The sequence below is a fragment of the Tyto alba genome, unplaced genomic scaffold (assembly GCF_018691265.1).
Source record: "Tyto alba isolate M040663 unplaced genomic scaffold, T.alba_DEE_v4.0 Super-Scaffold_9, whole genome shotgun sequence".
NCBI classification, from domain to species: domain Eukaryota; kingdom Metazoa; phylum Chordata; class Aves; order Strigiformes; family Tytonidae; genus Tyto; species Tyto alba.
The window spans coordinates 28074558-28098595 of NW_024881330.1; positions in this window are offsets into that span (position 1 = coordinate 28074558).

Sequence of the window (24038 nt, forward strand, 5' to 3'; positions counted from 1 at the left end):
GATGTGTTTGTGATCGCTTTACGCGAGGGTTACGCAGGAAGGTTTTGCAAGGCCTGTTGGCTAAGTCAAGTTATCATAGACGAACAATATGCTTTAATTTAGAGTTAGAAGTCTGTAGCTTTCCACAAGGAGTGACAGTTCTGCAGAATGAAATGGAGGTAAATAGAGCAAATCCTTCGCCTTTCCATGTGTATGGATCTTGGGCTAAACGTCTGTGGCTTTTCACCTCTCCTCTTTTCTCCCAGTAATGGCTAGGGACCAGGGAATGAGGGAAAGCAGCTAAGTTTTCAGGCTACGGTATTGTGCAATATTTCACAGCCTGCATTTTAAAGCATAGCAATTATTTTTCAGTTTTATCTAGGTCCTAGTGCTTTAGATAACTTTGCTACTTTTTTCCATTTTTCTTATGTCTTGGATGATTTATAGCCTCCAAATGCTGCAGCATTGCTAACATATTGAGCAGCCATATAAAGCAAGTGCTAACTTACTCTAGTTGCAGTTTTCATTTAGCCTGTGTCCTTCAGGCTCACTATGTGGTTTCCCAGAAGTGTAATTTTGGTGCAATGTTTGCAGTATGCAGGTTTTGGGTATCTGTTTATGCATTTCCCTCTCTGTATTTACCATGTCAGTAGTACTATTTGTCATACTATTTCAACTTTGATATATAAGAAAGATTTTGTTTCCTAAAGAAAATAATATGCAGTGGAGATACACAGTGAGCATGTACTACAAAACTACTGTGTAAATACATACTTATGGTATTTCCCATTAAGAGATTATGAATGCCACTATATTAAAAATTTTAAGATACTGTACAAAAAGTTATTTGCACATCTTGTTACCATGTATTGTGTTGATTTCATGTATAATTATAAGTATACTAACTTAAAACCCAAGAAAATTAATGTAATTATAAAAAGTGACAGATCAGTAACAGTGCCAAGAGTACTATGATAGTCTTCTGTTTAACCAATTGTTTTGTTACAAAATGTAGAAAGATTTTGTGGCTTAGAAGCCTGTATATTGTCTAAAGAGCCCATCCATTTCTGTTGATGTCTGGGTTTTGGACCGTGCTAAGCACTGGACCAGTGTCTACTAGCTGAGTGGAAACAATATAGACATTTTCATCACAAGTAAAGGATCTTCAGATTTTCATCACAGTAAAGTTTGGAGAAGGAAGAGGAATGCTCCATCTGATCTGAGTTCTGTGGCTGTAGTGCTACGGTGAGCTGCATGTTTTGTTGGCACATCAAAACATAAATTGGTGACTTGGAGTTCCCAAGACAAAGGGGGGTTTTTGAGGAAAAGTTAGAATAAATAATTACTGCTTCTGGAAATCCCCCCCCCCCCCCCTTTCTTTTTTTTTTTTTGTTAATATATTAAAAGACATTTTCTCCAATGACCTAAGTGGCATCACAGTTGCCTTATGGTTTCATTGTTTAAGTTATGTAGCATAAACTGCAGGTAAAATACAGAGTATTGCATTGCAAATTAAAGTTTAAAATATTCATTTGATAATGTATTGTTAACTTGTAAAACTCAAATAAAACATGACATCAGTTGAAGAATTATATGTGGTGTTCTGATTTTTAGATTTAGGCTTTAAATCAATGCTGTAATAGTGTTCAGGAAAACCATGTAACAATACCTGTTGATCTTCTGTTTCTAACTGTAAATTGGGTCACAGACTCATATCCGAGACACTTATATCACACTCACTCATAGTATGTGCAGTTGATTTTCTTTTTAAGCACTTTTAACAATTTTTGAGAAATACCTTCATAAGTGCATGTCTCCATCAGTATAAGACCTAAGTTGTTTCAGCAGCTCATCATGTGTCCAAAAATCTAAACTTTATTTTTCTCGGTGTTACTGATTTTTACTTTGATATCCCTAAATGTAAGCAGGATCCCTTTGGTATCTCTAAATATAAGCAGGATCCCTTCTTGCAATAAGTGCAAAGTGATCTGCAAGAAAAATCAATGGCATGTTTAAGGATAGTTAGTGACAAAATGGTGAACTCTGACTTGTTTTTATGCTTTCAGTATGTTGAAGATTGAGAAATAAGCATTTTCTTATAAAACTCCATCTATCTGTCTATGCAACTATAGTGACACCTCAAACTTCACTGACAGAGGAAGTGCAGCTTCCTCATTGCTGAAGAGTCTGTGCTGGACTTCCCAAAGGTGTGGCTGTTATGACAAGAGAAGGGTGATGGAAACAATGTGTAGTGAAGCTTGTGCCAGTGCTAATTTGTGCATTCCTGGCTGGTGGTGTTAATGGGAGACAGTGCTCACCTAGAAGAAACCTGAGCACATCTGTATCTCAAAGCACTGGCATTTTCCACCCTCGTTTTCTGGAATCACATTGAAGAGTTAAATCTGTAGGAAGTTCTAAAGCAGCAAGCAAATAGACATTCTGGATAAATTAACTTGATTATTTCTAGCTGAATACTCCTGCAGTAAAGAAAGAATACGGACCAGAAAATTAGAATCTAGGTCCCAGAGCTTGAGCACAGGGCCAGCAAGGAAAAGTAGGTTTGTGTTTTCTTCCTGTTCCTGGAGCTGGCTGTCAGACCATGCCAGAACAGCTTTGCTTGTTATTGCAGAGGCCTAGAGCAAAGCACAGACCCTTTAAACTGTAATTTGACAATGTGCAGTTGGCAATAGAGAAGAGGCATAGTATATGAATAAAAGCAACTGGTAGGATAGCTGATAATCACCTTTAACGTGTTATTTGTGCAATAAACTTTTTTTTGGGGGGGGGCTAATTAAGTCCACACTGTTTCTGACAGTGCTGCTACATTTGAAGGAGTAGGTGATGAAACCTGTAATTTGCCACCTGTCTCACTGTAGCAGGTCATAAATTCATAAATGACCTGCTACAGTAAGCTGTGCCTTTCACATTGCTTGTTATCTAATGGGCATAAGAATAAAAAAGTACTTTTCATACTCAAAGAAACTTTTCAAAGTCCATCACTATGACTATAGATGGGATCCCTATTCATGTGGGCTTCCTATGGTAGATCAGGCTTTGGTAAAATGAAAGTTTTTGTTAAATAATGTTTCTAAATGATGGAAACAGTATTTAGACCATCTAGCAGATAAACAGCTGTCTCATGCTTTTCTTTTTGAATTTTTAACTTGTGAGAATTCCCACATTGTAATTTTCATTCTTGTTGACATGACTTTGGTCTGACTCTTCCCTTCACATGGGAATTTTCTGAAGGTCCACACTGATAATGAGATAAGCAAAGGTCCACAGCAAAGAGGGTGGGGTTTTTTGTGTGTAATACTCCTCATGGTTTGATGAGTGTTATAATGAATGTAATTCTATTTCTTGAATTTAAGAAGTATTTGGCAAAACTGGTTTTGAAAGTATGACAGCTAATTTGATGAGTTTAGTCTTCAGCTTGCAAAATCCAGGAAGGCAGCTACTATGTGTTCAGTACATGATGATATGGACTTGGAAAATGCTTTTCATGCCCTTTATCTCCATATAAAAAACGCAACTAAAATAGCAACTAAAATTAAACACATTTTCCAGATTGAGATGGTCTTTGCATTCTGACATTCTTCCCTCTGGGCAGCATAGGGTGGAAGGAGCTTTTAGATTTCTGTTGTAAACAGGTATTCACACAGATGTTGAGAAGCAGCTACAAAATACAGAAAGGTGTTTTTTTCCGTGCATCTGTGGAACTTGTACACATCGTTTCCATCTGAAAGATAGGCCTCCAATGCATAGATGTGTATGCAACCCTTTATATCCATATACATGTATATAAAAATGCACATCACATGCATGACTTTACTCATAGAAAGACTCATTTTCTGAAGTAATTTGCTGCAGTTTTGTCCCTCCATCCAGAAGAATTTTAGTGATTTCATTTTTATGGACATTAAACACCAAATCCAGTTATGCTGTTTTTAAAATTCACCAGATGATTGACTGTGTTTCCTAAACAGCACAGAAGGCTGTACTGATCTGTTTGTTGTCATGGCAAGATGGTTAGATTTAAGGAAGGTATGGTTTCATAATGCAATTTTAAAAAACTGATTTAGCTCTAGCTGAAGAGAGGTAATTCTCTCCCTAAATAAGTCAGGTTCAATTTGTCATGGTTTCAAATAATTTCAGTGCAGTTTCTCCTTGTATGCCAGTTTTTAGAAAGAATAACATTCTGGTTTGTTCCCAGTTGTGAAAGTGTAATTTATACTGTCTATATGCCTTAGGTCTGGCCCGTTTGGTCATTTGTTTTATAAATATATCTGGGTTTAATGGAACAGCTGGAGTTACACTCAAAGTCAGAGACAACAATCAAGTGATCCTCTCTGACCTCAGTAGCTGGAAGACTACCAAACCCAGTGGGCTATACCAAACACTTAAGCTATGACTGTGTGTGTTGAGATTAAGGATGGATCTCAGTCTGGATGTGTCACCTAGATGTGACCTATCTGGAAAAGAGCTGGGGAGAGATCTACTGGTGCATGATGCCCTCCCTCCTCAGTTGCCTCATCTTGTGCTGTGCTTCCCATACAAAGTGACTCAATATTCAGAGAGGACAGCTCCCAACAGCTCCCACCAAACAGTGGCACCAGGACTGTGATGGTCACCATCTGTCCTGCCTCAGAAATACAGCCTCACTTTGTCTTTGTCAGGGACCTTCCTTGGTTTTTCAGACTGCCTTTTTTTTTTTTTTTTGGTGCTTTTTACAGGTATTTTGCAAGTAGGATCATTTTTATGGCGGGATTTAAAATGACAGGCTCAGCAAAATGGAATTATTATCTTGCCCACAAAATCTGAGGAGGATTGTATAGCAAGCTGCCATATTTTTAGCAAGGTAGTAAAAAAACAAATGGTAAGTAGTTAAAATCAAATAGCAAAATGGTTATGCCTTGTAAAGACAGCTGAACATTTGTTCACATCAGTATATAATTTCCTATGGACATATAACATTTAATATCCATTATCAAGATTTATTGGATATGATTAACCTGAGGACAGGAAAATAAGAATCTTAAATACCCAAATCAGTATCACTTAGATAAAACTATTTACATTATCATATGAAGTAATACAAAAGCATGGCAATAGTCAGAACATGGATTTACATATTTAACCATTATATATCTCATACAACTTCAATATATTTTTACTGTTGGACTTAAACATGACAGGACCTGTTACCTACTAAATATTATGAAATATTTGTGGAAAAGATATTATTTTTCTTCTAACTATTGATAGTCCCTGAATTTTATTTGTATATTTAGAGTTGTATAAAGGATCTTGTTTTAGAAAACAAGTTTTCATTCAGTAATCCCCATGCCTTTGTCCTTGCTTTTTTTGGTGGATTTTCCAAGCTTTTAAATGAAAAGAGAATGGATATTTGTTTTAGAATAGCTTTTTTGAAAGGAATTTTTTGTAGAATATTTTATACTATCTGCAGATCAGGAAAGAAGGAGTTTGGTAATAAACTATCCAATTGTGCTTGTTCTTACCAGTGAGAAACTGTTCCCAGTCCTGATATTTTCTGAAACAGAACTTCGAGTGTTTAGATTCTGGCTGAGATCCTGTTTTGCCTGCTGCCACCCTGGCAATATAATGATACACTTGCTAAGATCTACTGAAAATGAGGGCTACAGCCCAGGAGCACTGTGAAAACCAACACCCTTTGCAATCACCCGTGTAGTCTCATACCAGCCTTAATCAACCGCTCCTTGTTAGCATGTGCCACACACTAGCTGGGCTGTTCCTGAACATCTGAATTCTTTTGGAAATTATTACCTATTCTCTTAGATGACTGATTACACAATTTTGTGTTAAGAGATCTGCATGAAAGTACTTGTATCCAGCTATTGCAACATGTGGACACTACCCAGTGGCCTGAATCAAGGGGCAGAGCCAGAGCTGCCAGGAGCTTCTCCATCAGTTTGGAGGGAGGGAGGGAGCTCTTGGGAGTACAATACTTCTGAGTCACCTCGGATTTTATTTTTATCTTGTGCTACAGTTGTGGTGGTGCCCATGTGGTGATGACACATTATAAGTATGTTAGGATACACTCTGGTGCTCTCTTGAAGATAAATGACATTTCCTTTCAGCACTAGCAGTTTAACAAAGACACCTCATGCTTGAATCATACCGATGTTTATGTGTTATTTTCACTGAGTTTGCTCTTTTCTCCTCTTGCCTGTGGGACGTGGGCAATTTTATGATGGCAGTCCTCTTCCTAGTCATCTGCTTTGCATGAACCCAGTGAGGCTTTCTGTTTGGAAGTGATGCAGAGGCAAACATTCAGTAGAGAAAGAGGAAGGGAAAGAGGGGGAGATTTTGATGGATTCTTCTTGGTACAGTAACATCGTGGTACTTTTCTGTAGTTTTCTCATCACGTGCTGACTTGGATTTGCTGGGGCCACATGGCGCCCAGGTCTCTTGATGCTGAATCCATGCTGGTAAATTAAACATGTGCTGGACCATTTCTTAGCAATTAGGCCAGATAGCATGGGATGACTGTCATCCATCCGAAACAGAGAATCTGCATCAGAAATGCCTGTTAAGAATAGTCCCTGGCTCTAACTCCCAAAGCAGACGGATTGCTTAGGAGAGTGGTATTTCTCATAAGCCAAAGGAATTACTCTAATAGTCTTCTAACAGAACAATCTCCTGGCAGAAGATGGAGTTCCAGTGCTTGGGAGCATTTTCTGACACCTCTGAATTTACTAACGCAAGTAGTATAAGGTGTTCAGTGGTCTGCTGTGTTCAGGATCAGGGTATGTTAATTTTTTAGGCTGCGGTTTTTCCTCAAATACTTCAGCTTCCCCTTTCCCCAGCTTCTAAGTTTTAACCTTTATTTTTATTTTCAGTCTAAAATGCTGATATTCTTGGTGTTTCCCACAAAATTATTTCTGCTGAGAGCAAGCTGAAAAATTTACTTTCAGCAGTGCATTAGGGCAAAATTTGATTTTCTCCCCTTTTTTCTCTTTTTAAATTTAAGCTGTTATACAACTGTGGCAAATTTGATGCCAAGCACGTCTACAGTGTCAAAACTCTCCCAGGTCTGTAATTACAGTTTCCAGAAGTACATAATCTGTTGGAGCTCTGTCCTGTAGCTTGCGTAGCTACAGTTCTCTCAGAATAGCTGTCAAACTGTCAGTCATGATAAAGTAACATTTGTTACTTTACTACAAGACTACAAGGAGATGTCTAGGTAATCAAATGGATGCATCAAAACCAGGTGGCCAGGTGGGGGGCTGGAAATGTTAAACATTTACATTTGCTTTTTTTGTGTTTTGTGTTGTCACTTCAATAAGGGTAAAAAATTGGCATGTTGATTCGACAACACTTATGTGCCTTGAAATCAAATTAAGATGCATCCTATCTGTAAGTGAAATGAGGACCTAACACTTATAGGAACTAAACATACTTAGTACAGTACAAAACTAAATTCTCCACAGAAGCAACAGCCCCAGTTTCCAGCTCCAGGTCTGAAACACTTGAGGCTCAAACAAGGACAAATCTTGCCCAAATTCTATGATTCTGAACCACCACCACTAGATACTCTTTCATTTATTGAAATGTAGTTTTTTTCTTGCATAAAACTAATGGTTATGGCAACACTTTCTTTTTTCTTTTTTTTTTTTTTTTTTTCCCCAAGAAAGAAATAAATCCTCCCTGGTGTTTGTTGATTACAACATTCAACCCCATTCACTGATAATCCAAGCCTTAGTCATTTTGTTAGTAAGTGCAATTAATGCTTGTTCATTTAGGAGCAGGTAATTCCTGATGGGTGCTCTGCTGAAAGTCTATGGCTTTTAGCAACAATACTTATGTCTTGAGGAATTTATAGTAAGCCAAAATGAATCAACTCTGTTAATCATTTCCTCGGTTTTCAGGCATAAACACATGGTCCTCTCTTCCTGTTTGTATATGTAATTAGCATGTGTCATCTGGGCATAATGTAAGGCATATTTTCAGCACAAACGCAACAGTTTGGGAGAGGGTAAATTCCAGAAAAGAATCTTGAAAAAAAATAACCCAAAACTGAAAGTGGAATATTTTAATGAACAATATATATGTAAAACAGATATTAAATGAGGACCCCATTTACCAGCCCACATGCAAAGAGTACCAAACACCACTCCTACAGGTTCAAATTGTCTGAATGCCTATAGGTATTAGCATGATCCTTTCTGAAGTCTTTAGGCTGGAGCACAAGGATCTCTTCTGTGGGGGTTTTTCCATCACGTCATGGACACTTGGGCAATATGTGAAATGCCTGTAAAGATTTAACAGGCCTGGAGTTACCACCGCTCACCATCATACAGGGGAAAATAGAACAGACAGGCTGAGATGGTAGTTGGGATGGGGCAGAAAGACATTTTATGGGTTTGGGGATGCATTTGAAGTGATCTGTGGAATGAAGGTGTTTCCCTGGAGTGCAATTCGGAAAACTAGACACATCAGCATGATATACTCTCTATTTGCAATGGTGAAAATGTGATGTTGTCATCTCAGATAGAGTATGAGAGGAAGACACCCCAACAACTAACTTCTAACAGTTAACACCCTCACAGCTTTAGTGTCCTTTAGGCATCCCAAAGACATTTGCTGAATTCACTGAATTCAGAAGTGTGTGAGATAAGTGAAAAATTTTTCATTGTACTCAAACAGACATCAGTGTGAACAGGGCCAAACCTTCCATGTTGTAGCAAAACAGTACCAGATGCCATATTTCTGCATTTTAAAATATAGTTGAATGTTTAACAAAAACTCTTAATAATTTTTTCATTAAAATTAAGTTTTAGCGCACCACAGCTGCATACACGATGGTCTGTCTGAGTCTTATGGCTGTTGAATGGAAATCACGGATGAAATTTTCTGAAGTTTACACAGATTGTTCTGTATTTTACCTCTGTAGGTAACAAGACCCAGTGTCTGTGTTAGAATGCCCTATACTTTCATATTAGAAAGAGTAGTTTCTCCTTGTTAATAAAAGTCTTGTGTACCTTATTCCTTTTCCAGTGTAAAGAGCTTGGACTGAAAAAGACAAAACCCCACAAAACATTTACACTGCATCTTAAAACTTTGAATTCTTAGGTAATGGTCTTCTGTTAGAACTGTGTACTAGTTTTCTACCATATTCTTTCAAGTATGTTTATTGTATGCTTCACATGCCACCTTGTGGTCTTCAGTGAAAAAGAAAAATTTTGTTTGATTTGGTAAACTGGGAATATGTTTCTGTGTAAATATTTCCAATAAATTAAAATCTCTAGTATAGATCCATATCTCAGCAGATTTATTAAAACCAATTTTTCAAAAGTTTTATAAAGGATAAGTTTTAAGAGCATCAAATGATTTAGAACATGACCTTCAAAATGGCAGTGTTAATATTGTAGTAATTGTGCTGTGTATATAGCCAAAATAAAGATGAAATACCAGAGGAAATATGCAGAATGTGAATTCTTTTAATCTCCAGCATAGAAGCATCAATAAAAATATTGTAGATGCAGGCCAGGAAAACACCTGCAATTTAGTCAGTGGTACTGACATTCCAGAAACTGTTCTCATAAGAAGCTAGTTCCAGCAAATTTGTCAAGACAGTATGATTTATGGAAGACTTTTGCTACCTGAAAAATAGTTACACTTTCAAATCAGCAAATGTTGTGTTTTTCAAACAATTAAGAATTTTGTTTTGCTGTTTCACCTTTCCTGAATGACAAAATAGGAAGTTAATCCCATTTAAGTTTTTCTTCAGTGAGAACTTCTGAGACAAGTTGAGACTGGAAATTTAAGTCTAATCTGCTTCTGTAAGTCTGTAAGGGTTTAAAGTTCTTGCAGGAAAATACTCATTAAATTTTGTTATTTATTATTTCTTTAAGACTCAGAGGTTTAATCTTGGGTTAGAAATACTTGTACATAAAGTAATACAAACAAAACAAAAGATAGATTCTGTTTTCTTGAATAGTGTCAGAACTGACCAAAGATAATTGAAGAGTATAAGGAATAGGTGGGAAAGAGAGAGAAAATAAGGGCAAGGACAGGTAAGACTGTGTGTGTTTTGTACATTTGATAGTTAAAAAATCTTTCAGAGTTCTGATTATTCGTTTATTACACAATTGTTAACGTTTGTTTGTTTTGTTTTGTTTTTTTTTTTTAATAAAACCATTGACTCAAACAGACTTGCAGAAAGAAGGCAGTAGCCTCAGTTTGGTTTGTGGAAGGTGTTGAACTCACTTAAGGCTTTGATGCTGATGGATGTCATCATACATTGCTCTTCTATAAGTCGCTGTTTTTTATGTGCTGTTTCTGCCTGACCATAAAAAAAAAAAATTATCAGCCTTTTCAGGTGTCCTAGTGTCTCATACTTCTTTGAAAAATGTGGTCATTCTGCATTTTTGGAGCACTAGTTGAGATTTTATTTTTATTCTGTTACTGAGTAGATGTTTGCTTCTAAGCTTTTGGGTACTTTTGCAGAAGCCTTGTTCTGGTGTCATGCAAAGCACAAATACCCAGGTGATTTATTGATATATTGATGGAAATGTCCAGGGCACCTAGGGAGGCACTTAGAGAAAAATAAAGGGCTGTATTTGGGTTGGGTCCTTTCAGAAGTACCTTGGAGTAATGTTCTTACATGCAATAGCTGATTTTGGGGTCTTCTGTGAAAAGGTGTGGTGGGTTGACCTTGGCTGGCCACCAGGTGCCTACCCAGCTACTCTATCCCTCCCCTCCTCAGCAGGACAGGGGGAAAAACAAAAAGATGAAAAAGACCTCATGGATCAACATAAAGGCATTTTAATGAAGAAAAAGCAAAGGCCATCCATGGAAGCAAAGGAAAACAAAAAGACTCATTCTCTGCTTCCCATCAGCAGGTGATGTCCAGTCATGGCCTGGGAAGTAGGGCCTCAGTACCTCAGTACCAGATGCTTCAGAAGACAAAGACCTTAATGATGCATGCCCCCTCCTCTCCTCTTTCTCTTAGCTTTTATTGCTGAGCATGATGTCATTTGGTGTGGAATATCTCTTTCGTCATCTTGGGTCAGCTGTTCTGGCTATGTCCCCTCCCAGTCTCTTGCTCAGCCCCAGCCTTTGGAAAGGCCTTTCGGGGGTGGTGGTGTGGGGGGCAGTGGTTGGAGAGATGGCCTTGATGCTGTGGGAGCATTGCTCAGCAGCAGACGAAACATTGGTGTGTCATCAACACCTTTCTAGCTACAAATACAAATCGCAGCACCATGAGGGCTGCTATGGGAAAGTTAACTCCATCCCAGCCAGCCCAAATATGCTCTTTATGCCTTATTCCATGTCATTTGCAACATGCTCAGGTCCCATGTAATTTAATATATTTATATGTCTTCTAACCATCCTTTTGTATCTAATTCTCATTACTGAAATCCCTTCTTAGCAACACAGCTTATACTACATACTTATACCATCTTTATACCCAATATATAGATTTATACATTCTCTCTAACTACTGTCCCCTGTCTCTTAACAGATAGATATTATTCTCCCATTCCATGGGCTTCCTCCACTGCTCCAAATGTTAATAAGAACAGGCTATGACTTGGGCCCCATCTGTCAAGACGGGTGCTCAGAACAGGAGAAGCAGCATATTTGGTTGTTGGGCACCAACATCAGCTTGGTTTGGATCATTCTTGCACTCGCCTGGTACTTTGTGAAGCTCACTCTCTGCCAGTTCAGGTTCCTGCTACTTTAATTCCTACAACATACAACTCTCATCACAGATTATTTTTCCCTGCAATGAGACACAAGGATGAGGGTGTCTCCATCCTTCCTCATTACCCACCAAGTACACTCAGGTCCTTGAGCAAAGATAATCCCACAAATGGGTTTGGGTTTGCCTTTTCCCAAGGGTGGAGCAATCCATGCCATCTTCCCCAGCCACTTGCCTGTGTGCACTATGGGGACCTTAGATCCTCCCACAGTATGTAGAGGTTTTGTTTGGACGGGACCAGGACAGGTAGCAGATTCTCTGGTTTTAATCGGCCAAGTGGCTTCTGCTAAATTTATATCCCTGTGCTTCTATGCCCCATTGCCCAATACTCTCAACATAAGTCTTTAGCAGTCCATTATATCTCACAGTCTTTCCAGAATCTTGTGGGTGATGTGATACACCCACTCAGCGCTGTTTCTTGGCCCAGGAGTTTATGAGGTTATTTCAGAAATGAGTTCCATTGTCTGATTCAGTTCTTTCTGGGGTACCATGTCACCACAAAATTTGCCTTTCAAGTCAACATCTAAGATGATGTTTCAGGCAGTAGCATGGTTTACAGGGTATGTTTCTATTCAAACAGTAGTTCCTTCCACCATAGTGAGTATGTAGCACTTGCCTTGGCACGTTCATGGTGGTGGTCCAATACAGTCAATGTTCCAGACCTCACCACATTGAAAACCTAGCTGCCACCCTCTATTCCAGGGAGAGTTTACTCATGTGGCTCTCTTGATTGCGGCACATGTTTCATGTTCATGAGTGACTTGTGTCATGGCCTCCATGGTTAGGTCCACCCCTTGATCATGGCCCCATCTGTATGTTGCATCTCTACCTCAATATTCTGATGTTTTGTGAGTCCATTGAGCTACAAATAGTTAACCATTATGCTCCCAGTCCAAGTCCACCTGAGCTACTTCAATTTTGACAGCCTTGCCTACCTGTTCATTCTTTCAACATTCTTCAGTGGCACTGCTTTTGGGCATGCTACAGGATATACATGAAGAGATAAACAGTGAAACCAGTAAAACTCCATGACCCACACAGAAGCTTGCCACTTAATAACTATTATAACTATATCATATTAATAGAAAACTGCCAGTGTCTTAGATTGGATTTGAATGGGAACGTTTTGGTAGCAGCGGGACTGCCGTGGTGGCTTCTGTGAGAAAATGTCAGAAGCTTCCCCTATGTCCAATAGAGCCAATGCCAGCCAGCTCCAAGACAGATGCACCACTGGCCAAGACTGAGCCAATCATTGATGGTGGCAGCACCTCTGTGATAACAGAGGGGGAAAAAAACCCTGTGCAACTGCAGTCAGTAGAGAGGAGTGAGGATATGTGAGAGAAACAACTCTGCAGACACCAAGGTCAGTGAAGAAGGAAAGGGGAGGAGATGTTCCAGGTGCTGGAGAAGAGATTCCCCACCCCTTCCCAATGGTGAAGACCATGGTGCAGCAGGTTGTCTCCCAGAGCCCATAGGGGTCCATGGTGGAGCAGATACCCAGTCTGCAGTCCCCACACTGGAGCAGGGCAAGAGTGTGAGATGGAAGGAGTGGCAGAGACAATGTGTGATGAACTGACTGCAACCCCCATTCCTCATCGCCCTGCACTGCTCAGGGTGAGGACGTAGAGAAGCCGGGAGTGAAGTTGAGCCTGGGAAGAAGTGAAAGGAAGGTTTTTTAAGATTTGTTATTATTTCTCATAATCCTACTCTGATTTGATTGGTAATAAATTGAATTTCCCAGAGTTAAGTTTATTTTGCCCATGACAATAGTTGCTGAGTGATTTCCCTTGTTCTTATCTCAACCCACAAGACTTTCATCATGTTTTCTCTCCCCCTGTCCAGTTTAGGAGGGGGAGTGATAGAGTGGATTGGTGGGCACCTGACATTCAGCCAAGGTCAACCCACCACAAAAAGTAAGCTTGTACATTCTTTGGGAGCTTGAGAGTCATCTTCCCTCTTTCCTGTGCTGGTTATCTCTGTCAGTCCCATGGGGTGCTCCAGGGAGGACACTGTTGCAGGTCCATGCAAGAATCATCTCAGTTGCAGGATATCTGATACCTTGGCTTTACGTGTATATACCAAAGCCCGCAAGTGTTTTTCATCTACTTAAGCCCCATTGTAAATATCCATTAGTGTAGTGCTCTCAATTAGTGTTCTTACATAAATGTTATGGTAATTGTTTCTTTCTGATATAGCACATCAGGGAATGATGACTTGGGGACATCAGAAAAGCAAATTACAAACAAATTAACATTACATTTTATGCACACCATGTCTTTACAAAAGGAGCTGCTTATCTGCATGGGCTGTTGTTACAACTCTACAAAAAAAAATCCTTTTCTGCATTGTTCTTCAAATTCCTCTAAAGTCTCATACCATGTACAGAAGTTGTTGCACATCCTACAAACAAAATACCACTCTCCCCTTGAAATCCGAAGGTCGGAGTCTTTGCATTGGACTCAGCATGTTCCAACAACATACCTCTGGGTACTGAGGAGAACCTTCTGTTAAAGTCATGGCCTGCAGATGCAGGGCACGATATGGAAGTATGTTTAGAATGGAATAATGTATTACTATATGAGACATGCTCTGGATGAGAGCTACACATGTGCATCCAAACCTATGGAAAATTCCAGTGATTTGACAGGTTTTCACTGGAGGTGTCTGCCCTCACAGCCAAGGCTACAGTCTTAACATGTAATCAACAAGGGCAATAAGGAGGAAATACTGCTTTTAAATGTAGAAGGAAACAATTAAAAAAAATAATAGAGAACTGAAAAAGATGGGGAACTTTAGTAGAAGTTCTGTCACACTGTGACCATGGGCATTGTGGAGGGGGTGAAGAAAGAAACAACATAATAGGAACATAATGTGGATTCAATAAGCACTAAAAATATGCACATGAGCATTCATTGTATCCCTGACTACTGAATGACCTTTGCTCTCCCGCTGTCCAGCAAGGCCCTCTCAGCCCTGCCAAAAGCCAAGCATATGGCTCCAGCCAGCTGAGCGCTTAGGTATATGATTATCTAAATATGCAGCTAGCCTCGGTGACTTCATCTGCTGAACTGAGGTTGGCTTCTGAGGCACGAGAGCACTCACTGGTGTGCTGGTTCTCTGATTACCCAAGCAAGGGGAGAGGTTGAAGGGTGTGCTCTGGCACCCATCCAGCCTGCACACACAAATTGTTTTGCACAGGTATAAAGTATTCAACGAGCAAGGGCATGTGGGCATGAGTGGGTCTCCTGTCAGTATAGAGGCTGAGTAGGGCCAGAACAAGCACCAGGATCAAATGGTGGGGAAGCACTTCTGGAGACAGAAATTAGCCACAGAATTTGGTGGTGGTCACATGCCTGACATTAATCACATGTGGGAATGCTTGCATGGTTCAGGCCATGTTCTTCTGGCCATTGATGACAACCTTTTAAGGATGCAGACCATCCCATGGCAGGTGCTCTGCCTTCATATTCTGCTTGTGCTTTTGGCAGTACATTATGAGCTTTGCTATGTTGTACACAGGGTTATGTTTAAAATGCTAGACTGCACATAGACAATTTGTAACGAATTCACCTTTGTAGTTGCTATACAAGCAGTGCTAATTGATTTAGCACTGTACACTATTTGGAGTCTACACATTGGCATTACTATTATAATGGGAGTTTAAAGTCAATACATAGAAGAAATTAACAATGATGGCCACTCGATGTCACTATTGTCATTCAAGTTCATACTTGAAAAAGCCTTGTTAACTGTGTTTAATATTAGTGAGAATGTGAATGTGACATTTCAGATGATCAGCATAAGACATCTTTTCAAACAGCTGTATAAATAATCAGCTTTATTAAAACAGTCTCGGGGACAAATTTTTATTCTGTGTGTTGATCAAATACTTGCAGAATATAAATATAATAAAATGTTACGATCTGCATTTCTTATTTTTCACAGAATTCCTTTAAAATATGGACTAGCTAATTTAAGGTGCCATCTGTATTACAAATGCATGGGTAGAAGTTTTTACATATCAGTATATTTTTAGTGATTATCCCTCATACGCAGTCACATTTAAGGAGTTCTTTCAGTATATTACTTTTCATACAGTTGTTTATTTGATGCAGTTTCGAGTTTTCTTGTACATCTTATGGAGATAGAGGACAACACATGACTTTTTGGTAGAGCAGCTGGACAAAATCATTATTAGCTTAGATAATTATTTGCCAAAAATTGCTATTAATAATTGTATTTGTGCTTAGAAGATGTGAAAGCTATTTTAAAATAATTGCTCAGATATTTCTTCTCTGGTTCATTATCTGATTTGCATTTTTTTATGAAAGGAAAATCAAAGTAAATGCTGATGGATGCAGCTTTTGTATTACTTGAGTCATATTCTATATTTCTTAACTTCAGGACAGCACAGACGACTTAAGGGGACCAGAAGGAGATTAAAGAGAAGTCTCCTTCAGTGTACTCATGTAGGTGAAACCCTGAAAACCTGAGGAGCAAGTGCCTGAAAAACAAGGCCATTTAGGTATGACTGTCTAAAGCCTCAAAGAAGCAGGGGCTACAAAGGGTGAAGAAATTTCAGACATATGTATTTCTCTGAGTCAGGTATTTCTTTTATGGCCTCTTCAGAAAATATATGAAGTCTTGAAGACTAGTCACTTGTCAGCACAGTTTCTTCTCTCTCAGCATATCTTGAGCTCCTGGGAACCTTATTTAGCTGCGGAAAAAATGGCTCTGTCTTTCTCTTTCCTTTAGTGCCAAAGCTTGTATAAGAAACCTTATGCTGCCTTTGCCAAAGAAGACATATCCTGAAGAGTGAGATTTTTTTTTTTTTTTCTGCATTTTCTGTCTTATTTTATCACTGGTAGAACAGCTTGGAAGCCACAGAGGCTTGCAAAACAAGAACAGCCACTGAGGGAAAGGTGCTAAGTACTGTGGTAGTTCGATGAAACACATCTCTTGAAGGACAGATCTTCCTGATGAGGCACATTGTAAAAATCGTCACTCTGCCTCTCCAGATGCCTGGAAAAGATGAATGCTTTAAATTCGGAAGTCAAATGAGGACCCTCTGAAATTCAGGCAGATCTGAGTCTTACAGCAGAGTGCAAGTGTTAGTGGCTATGTTCTGCAGCTGTGCCTCCTTTATTCTTGTACTACCTCCTCCTATAAACCTTGCATAGCCACCATCGTTGTCTTGCAGCAAAATTCACATAAACAGGTATGCCTCTGGTAGGACCTTTTCTGCTACAACTCATTTACCCAGGAAGCACAAATCAGGCTGAGGATCTTGTCCAAGGGATATCACGTGGGTGGACTGTGATTAGGCAGTTCTGAAAAGCTGAGTTATTGTGGCTTTTCTATTATAAAACTAATTTAGAGTAGTGTTTGTAGATATCTTCGGGAGATATTTGCCTTTGCCTCTGAAGGCTCATACATCATGTAGGTGACAGATCCAGTCCTGGAGCGGTGATTTCCTGCAATTTATTTCCAACAGATAAGCCACTCCTTTGTCATCCCTAACTCCTTGCACTCTGGCTGGTGAGTCAGAGCTCAGCTCTGATGTCTCATACAGACAGATCATATCCCACATATGGAGGTTTCATTAATCACTGCCCTTCTATGAAATGAAAATGAAAGTCACCGTGAACCAGCAAGACCTAGGAATTCTTATTTATGCATTTGTCTCAGAATACTTTGTGACAACTCTACCATTAATGTGCTTGACCACCAGAAGAGTGCTGAGTCAGCTTATGCTGCAACAGTGTCTTAGTGTTACACACTATTCCACATCTGTCAGGCAGAAGAACATAACTAAGCTACTGATACAATGCTCAGGCAAGCAACTTTTTACAAGTGAAGCACTTGTAATGGTTTAATATAGAGTTACATTCCTTGCTTTGAAACTCTATCTTTGCATATAAAAATCACATATAAATTATGTCATGCTGCTCCAGGTGAACATCAGAATACCCCTTTGGAGGCCAATTTTTAAATGAGATCTCAAAGCTTTTCATTATCCTGCATGTCAATAAAGCAGCAGAATTCCCTGAATATTATGAGTAAGTGCCATTGTGAGTTAAATGCTGAATCTACCATTTTGGAAACCATAGTCTGACCTGATTTTAAAGTCATTGTTAATAGAAAAAGAGGAAAGTTTACTGTTGTTGATAAAAAACTACAGTGTGGGAGCACTGCCCATACCACATCATTTTATGAGGTACCAGATTTTCCAAGAGGCCAAAAAGGTTTTGATCATGTAAATCAGCTAGATTCCCCTTCACTGCAAAGAAAATGTCTCTATTCTGTCATGGAAGAGTGATTTAGATTACTTAAAGAATTGCTGTCAAAGGTATTATTAAAAGTAATTTTAATGTGAATTTGTAAAAGTGTGACTTAACATAAGTTTGATAGTAGTTGTGACAGTGGTTTGACAAGATTCGATATCAAGGTTCACTTGATATTTCCTATGTAGAGGACAGGGTCAGACAAAACTGTCAAGGAGACCCTCCTGTTGAGTCATGAGGTTCAGAATGGACCCCTTTGCTTTCTGAACTCCTTCTCAGAGAGGATTCTAGGTGCAGCTCTTAGACTTACAGTCCCAGACTTGGTCAATGGTTTATGTCTAATGAAAAGGTACAAAGGGTAAGAAAAACTTTCTGTTGAGTTATTACACAAATTAATATTGTGGAGGCTCACAAAATTAAACTCAGATAGGCTATAAACTCAAGGAAAATTTGTTCTAATCAAAAATGATTCAGTACTCTGATAACATTAGTAAGCCACAGGTTCAGGATGTAAGAGGGGTTAATTACTGCACAACCAATTTAAGAATTCTTAAGCTTTAGAAATAATGACCCAAAATGTGCAAATCACTCACATAAAAGACAAGGGCTCTCAACCTGGAGGAATTACCTTGGACAGTGTCCCGACTCAAAGGGAGAGTCCCTGACTGCAGACCTGCTGCCTGCTCCAGGGAGGACTGGCTCTGTTTGCCTTCTGGTGGGACCCCATTTATACCCTAGTCAAATCTGATCTGTGGACAAAATATGGTGATGTTTGTCTTTATTGGCTGAGGGTCTTAACCTTCCACCGCAGTGTGGGGCTAACTATAGCCGGTTGTGCAACTCTATTGTGATCAAAATCAGCAGATGTTGTGGTTACCTGAGTCAGACCAAAGTCAGCAGATATTTGCCAGTACTAGTAGATATTTTTATGTTTCACTGGAGACCAAAGTCAGCAGATGTTTTTTATATTTCTCCAGAGTTAGCAAATATTGTGGCTCAATGGTCTTTCCATCAGGGTGGGTGCACCTGCCACAATTCATAACAGAGACTTTCTTCCAGTGATTTTATAGCATCAAAAACATTAATGCACTGGCAGTAGGCCCTCAAAAGTGCTACTCTATGAAATGGTTCTTTTGGGAATCACGTATATGCTAATCATATAATGAATTCAGGAGTATTTTTAGGAGCTGCTATCACATGAGCAGTTACTGCCATGACAGCATGTTCTTAAATATTTTAAAATTTTTTAGATTATAAAAATATTAATGATTTCTTATTATCTCTTCAGCAGTCACACTGTCTCAGGAGGGTCAATTGAATTTGTACCGAGGCTAAGATGGTAAATAACATATACCCAGAATCTGGAGACATAGAATTTTCAGCTCAGACTCTGTGGCCTGCAAATAATCAGCTTAATTTTTCTGTTTGCATGCAAAAGTATTTTAAAATAAGATGGATAACATATATAAAATAATGTTTTGGTAACTTTACATATCATGTAACAGAAAATGCCTCTAGGTAGAAAACACTCATGTCATAAAATTAAAGAACTGAAAGACTGGGAAAGACTCTTTCATTTTCTTCCAATAACATGAAGGAAGGTATTACTGCATGGTAGGTAGTGGCACTTCTCTTATTTCCCGTTTCAGTCTTGCTGCTACCTGCAGCGGTGGAGGGAAAGGCTGATGCGTTGGGGCTCAGCCCCGTGCTGATGCAGTTACGGAGCTGGGCCCATTGAAGTGCAGCTGAGAGGCCGGTGCTCCTCGCTCCCCGTCCTGGCACAGCCACGCGCCCAGCCTGCAAACTCGCACGTGTACAGGAGCAAAGCGGCTGAGCAAGCAGTCAATATCCCTGTGATGAACCTGTCAGAAGAAGAGGAATAGGGCGCGTTTCTAGCCTGGCAGGATTTGGCTGCGGCGGCAAGTGGCAGGGCTGGGAGCTGCTCACCCTTCCCCGGGGCAAGGCTCAGCCCGGCAGCTTGTCCCCACTGGAGCGATGCTCCCAAAGAGGTGGAATTTCACCGTGGCCATCTCACGCGGGCGCGAGTTCCTGCCAGTCAGCAAAGCTGCATAACCCGAAGTGACACTTTTGATGGAGCAGCATCCAGAATCGGAGTGCAGGTACACTGAGCGGGGAGAAGTGTGGTAAGGCAGTTTTGTGACAGCCATAAACTCCATTATAAAGTAAACTTTGTAGGTAATGGGGTTTATAAATATAGATTTACAGATAGATTCACTGCTTTGCTAGCAATTTATACTTCACACGTATTACTCCATTTTAACGACACTGAGCTTAAATATTTCCTGCTAGAAAAACATATGTGTGTTTGACAGCTATATTTAGATTTATAAATAACCTCTTTTATTAAAAAAACTTAGTAATTACAGATTGAAGTTATTAGTCATAAAATTTTCATAAAGGAAAAAATAACGCAAGCAAACATACGGACACAGACCTTCATACATATGCATTCTCAGAAGATGCTGCAATAATTACATGTAAGCTAAAAATTCTTAGGGATAACTTTTCAATCAACATTGATATATATATACTTGCATAGAAAGGAAGGCCACAGATACAGGCAAGTCCTGGCCTGCAAGTGAACCTGATAGTACTGACCATGCCCCACCAGGAGGGCCCATGGCAGGATCCCGTGCTAACTGGGATTATAGTACTATTTATACTATCCTTTTGAAAAAAACTGGTCTATTCAAATAGAAACTACTTCATGCTACCAGTTATGATTTTATTTTGATTTTTGTTGCTTCTCAGAAAACATTGCCTTCCACATCAATTTTAAATACTAACATCTTCTGCACTTAAAATAAGTTGGGACAATATATACTCTCTCCATCTTTTTCTGAGATACTTTGTCCCCTTCGTTACAAATGTCTTTTCCTTGGGCTTCATAGTTTAAGTTTTGCACAATGATTCCCATCTCCATGTTTTAATAACAGTTCTGTGGATTTTATTCTTAACTCTTCAAGCATTAGAATTTATGAAAAAGTTTTAATACTGCACATTAAATTTTTCTGATTTACGTTTGCTTGACTGAACTGCATATGCTACATTTCAGCCACATTTTAAAATTTTTGCTCTGAACTAGATACCTAGGAGAGTTGATCACACATGCCTTCATAATTTAGTGATCCTTTCAAAGTATTTGCACTTTAATTTAAATCCAGCAGTTCATTATTAATTTTTTTTTTTTTTTTTTTTTAATTTATAAATATAATACCAAACTCCAGCTCAGAGGGCTTGTATTCAAACCCCTTTTTCCAGCTGAAGGTGTTCTTTGGTCAGATGTATCACAGGTTCACTAAAATTTCAACTGCAATTAGCAAAAAGCTAATGAATATACCTCTCTCATTTTCTCAGTCTGTTCTGGAGAAACAGTGGCTTCCTTATAACACTGTATTTAGATGAAGCATAAACCCTAAGGCACACTCGGAAGGAAGGAAGGAAGGAAGTACCATATTACTAATATGGTACTCTTTTTTTAAGTGAGGTATTCAGATGTCCTAGAAGAAAATGTGGTCATATTGTTCTACATGCACACAAATGTAAGAAAAGAGGATTCATGCTCTGAAAAGTACTACTCCTGTAGCAATTCACTTACAAATGTGTATAGTCTCGGTGTGCTTTTCTCATGGATATTTTCCTTAGTTGATTCTAGAGGAAAAATGCAACCTAAACTATAACTCTTTATAATTAAAGAAAAAAAGAAATATGTCTTAGCCATAACCCCAGTTTAGATACATATATATCAATTCAGTAGTAAAGCTAAAAAATGCAACATTTAGTGTTTTATGAAAAAAATAAATAAAAGCAAAGAAAGTTAAAGTAATAGAGGTTGGGCACAATGGGGACTTTTGCTTTGCTATTGTATATTTTTCCACAGTACATCACAGCGGAGAACATATAGTATGCAAACAGAGCAGAGGTGTAAGGAATGAAGGCCATGCTATGTTTTCTCTGAAAAGAGTATAGTTTCTGCCTGACTGGTGCGCGTGCTGTGAAGTTTAATTGAAATTTATGAAGTACATCAAGATCTTTGGATAAAAGGCACGGTACTATGAACTGGGAAATTTGTGATTTCCAGCACCAAAGAGTGGAAGACTAAAATACAAATGCTTTTTTCTTGACATGCCATCCTTTTTTAGGTTAGCATTAATTCTGTATATAGATTTATACACAAGGAAATAGAAAGGGGCTTGTGATTTTTTTCGGTTTTATTACCATTTATGTGAGAGAGAATATTTGTAGTGATATGGAAGGTATTGTTGGTCTGAAATGCCACAGTAACCTTCTCTTTGCATTTAAAATATGTATTTAGTCCATAATTTATTTCATATTCTGCTTTCTCACCCCCTTCAAAGTGTGTCATTGAAATAGATAATCAGTATCATTATTCATCAAAAGTTCATATTAGGCTGCAGCAAGTTCTTAGACGTAATTTTCCAGATTATTTTAAATATTCTCATTTTCTTTTCTGGATATATTTTGAAAGGCTTGTGGAGCAGGGAAGTTGCAAGAATCACACACAACTGTGACTGAAGCTTTCTTTTGTCTTGATGAGTTTTACTGTTTTATTCACTTATATCTTTATGGTGTAGCAAGTCAGCCGTCATGAATCACAAGACTAGAACTGATCCTTGATTATTATATTATTTGTTTTAGTTTTTGACTATTATATTATTTGTTTTAGTTGTGTAATTTTCTATAAAATCTAAATTAATTTTTACTCTTAGATGCATTTTAAATATAATGTAATAAGCCCTCTGTATAGGCTGCATGATCCTGTATCTGATATATTTCTTGTGAGCACTAGTTAAAAAACTTTAGACATTTTTTTTCTTTTTTCCTTTTTTTCTTCCTGATAATTTATTTTCAGTGTTGTAGGTTTCTATCCCCTCTCCTTATCAAAATTTTAAATTATAAAATAAAATAAAATAAAATAAAATAAAATAAAATAAAATAATCAGAACATCATTAATCACCAATGTTTCAAGTTTTAATATAGCTTAATATACACTCAGTCATTTTAGTGTACCTAGTTTGCAATAAAACTGAATGAGAAAGTGGTGCCACCCACATAGTATCTGTTAGATATGATTATAAATTCTGCTTGCCCTGTTGTGAGTGTGAACCAAAAGCATCTCTGGGTCACTGAATGAAGGATGTTGGATCCAGAGGCATACTGTTGGAAGTTTTCACCACAGGGGTATGCATGACAGATGGACTCTACAGAGCTCCAGGATGGTTGTTGTCATGGGTAATCATGCCTTTGAAGGTCTTGTTAATCATGCGTGGTACCCACATTTCTTGGGAAAGACTAGGAATAATAGTGTAGAGTCAGCCCAGCACGTGCTCCAACAGGAGAGTAATACAACTAAGTAACTAATTTGTCTTTAAGCTTACCTCCATAGCTCCAACCCACCAAGCCTTGTGGGTTGTTTCCTATATTGTTTCACACTGTGTGGTTCAGGAAAATACTCCACATGATGAGTAAGGATATCCACACAGTGTTTGACTGCATGGCTATCAACTCAAACTTACATCAAATAAAGTGGATACTTCAGTTTATCTCTACTCAGCAGAGGTGTAAGTGTCTAACTGTGTTGTTCCTTGTAGCCTATAGATATGATGTTGATTGGTGCCAATGCTGTCATGTGTTTGGACTTATGTTTTAAGAGGGTTACATGATAATAGCTGGTGATGTAGGGCAGTGCTAATCTTTCTACTTCTTTGTTACTTTGAAGAAGTTTGAATTAATGTTTTCTGTCCTTTCTAATGTTCAGAAAACAACATTTTCAACTGATGTTATTTTTAAATAGAACATATATTTTGTGTCAGAAATAGCCTACTATTTTTTGTATTATTTTTCTCCTTGTTGTTTACACTCTAAAAGCAAATTTTTATTTTTAAATTACACTTATACTCGAAGTAACTCAATATCTTCATGTTATAGTGTCTTGTTAAATAAAATTAAAGTATATTCCAAGTTTGTTCTCCATTCTGTTTTA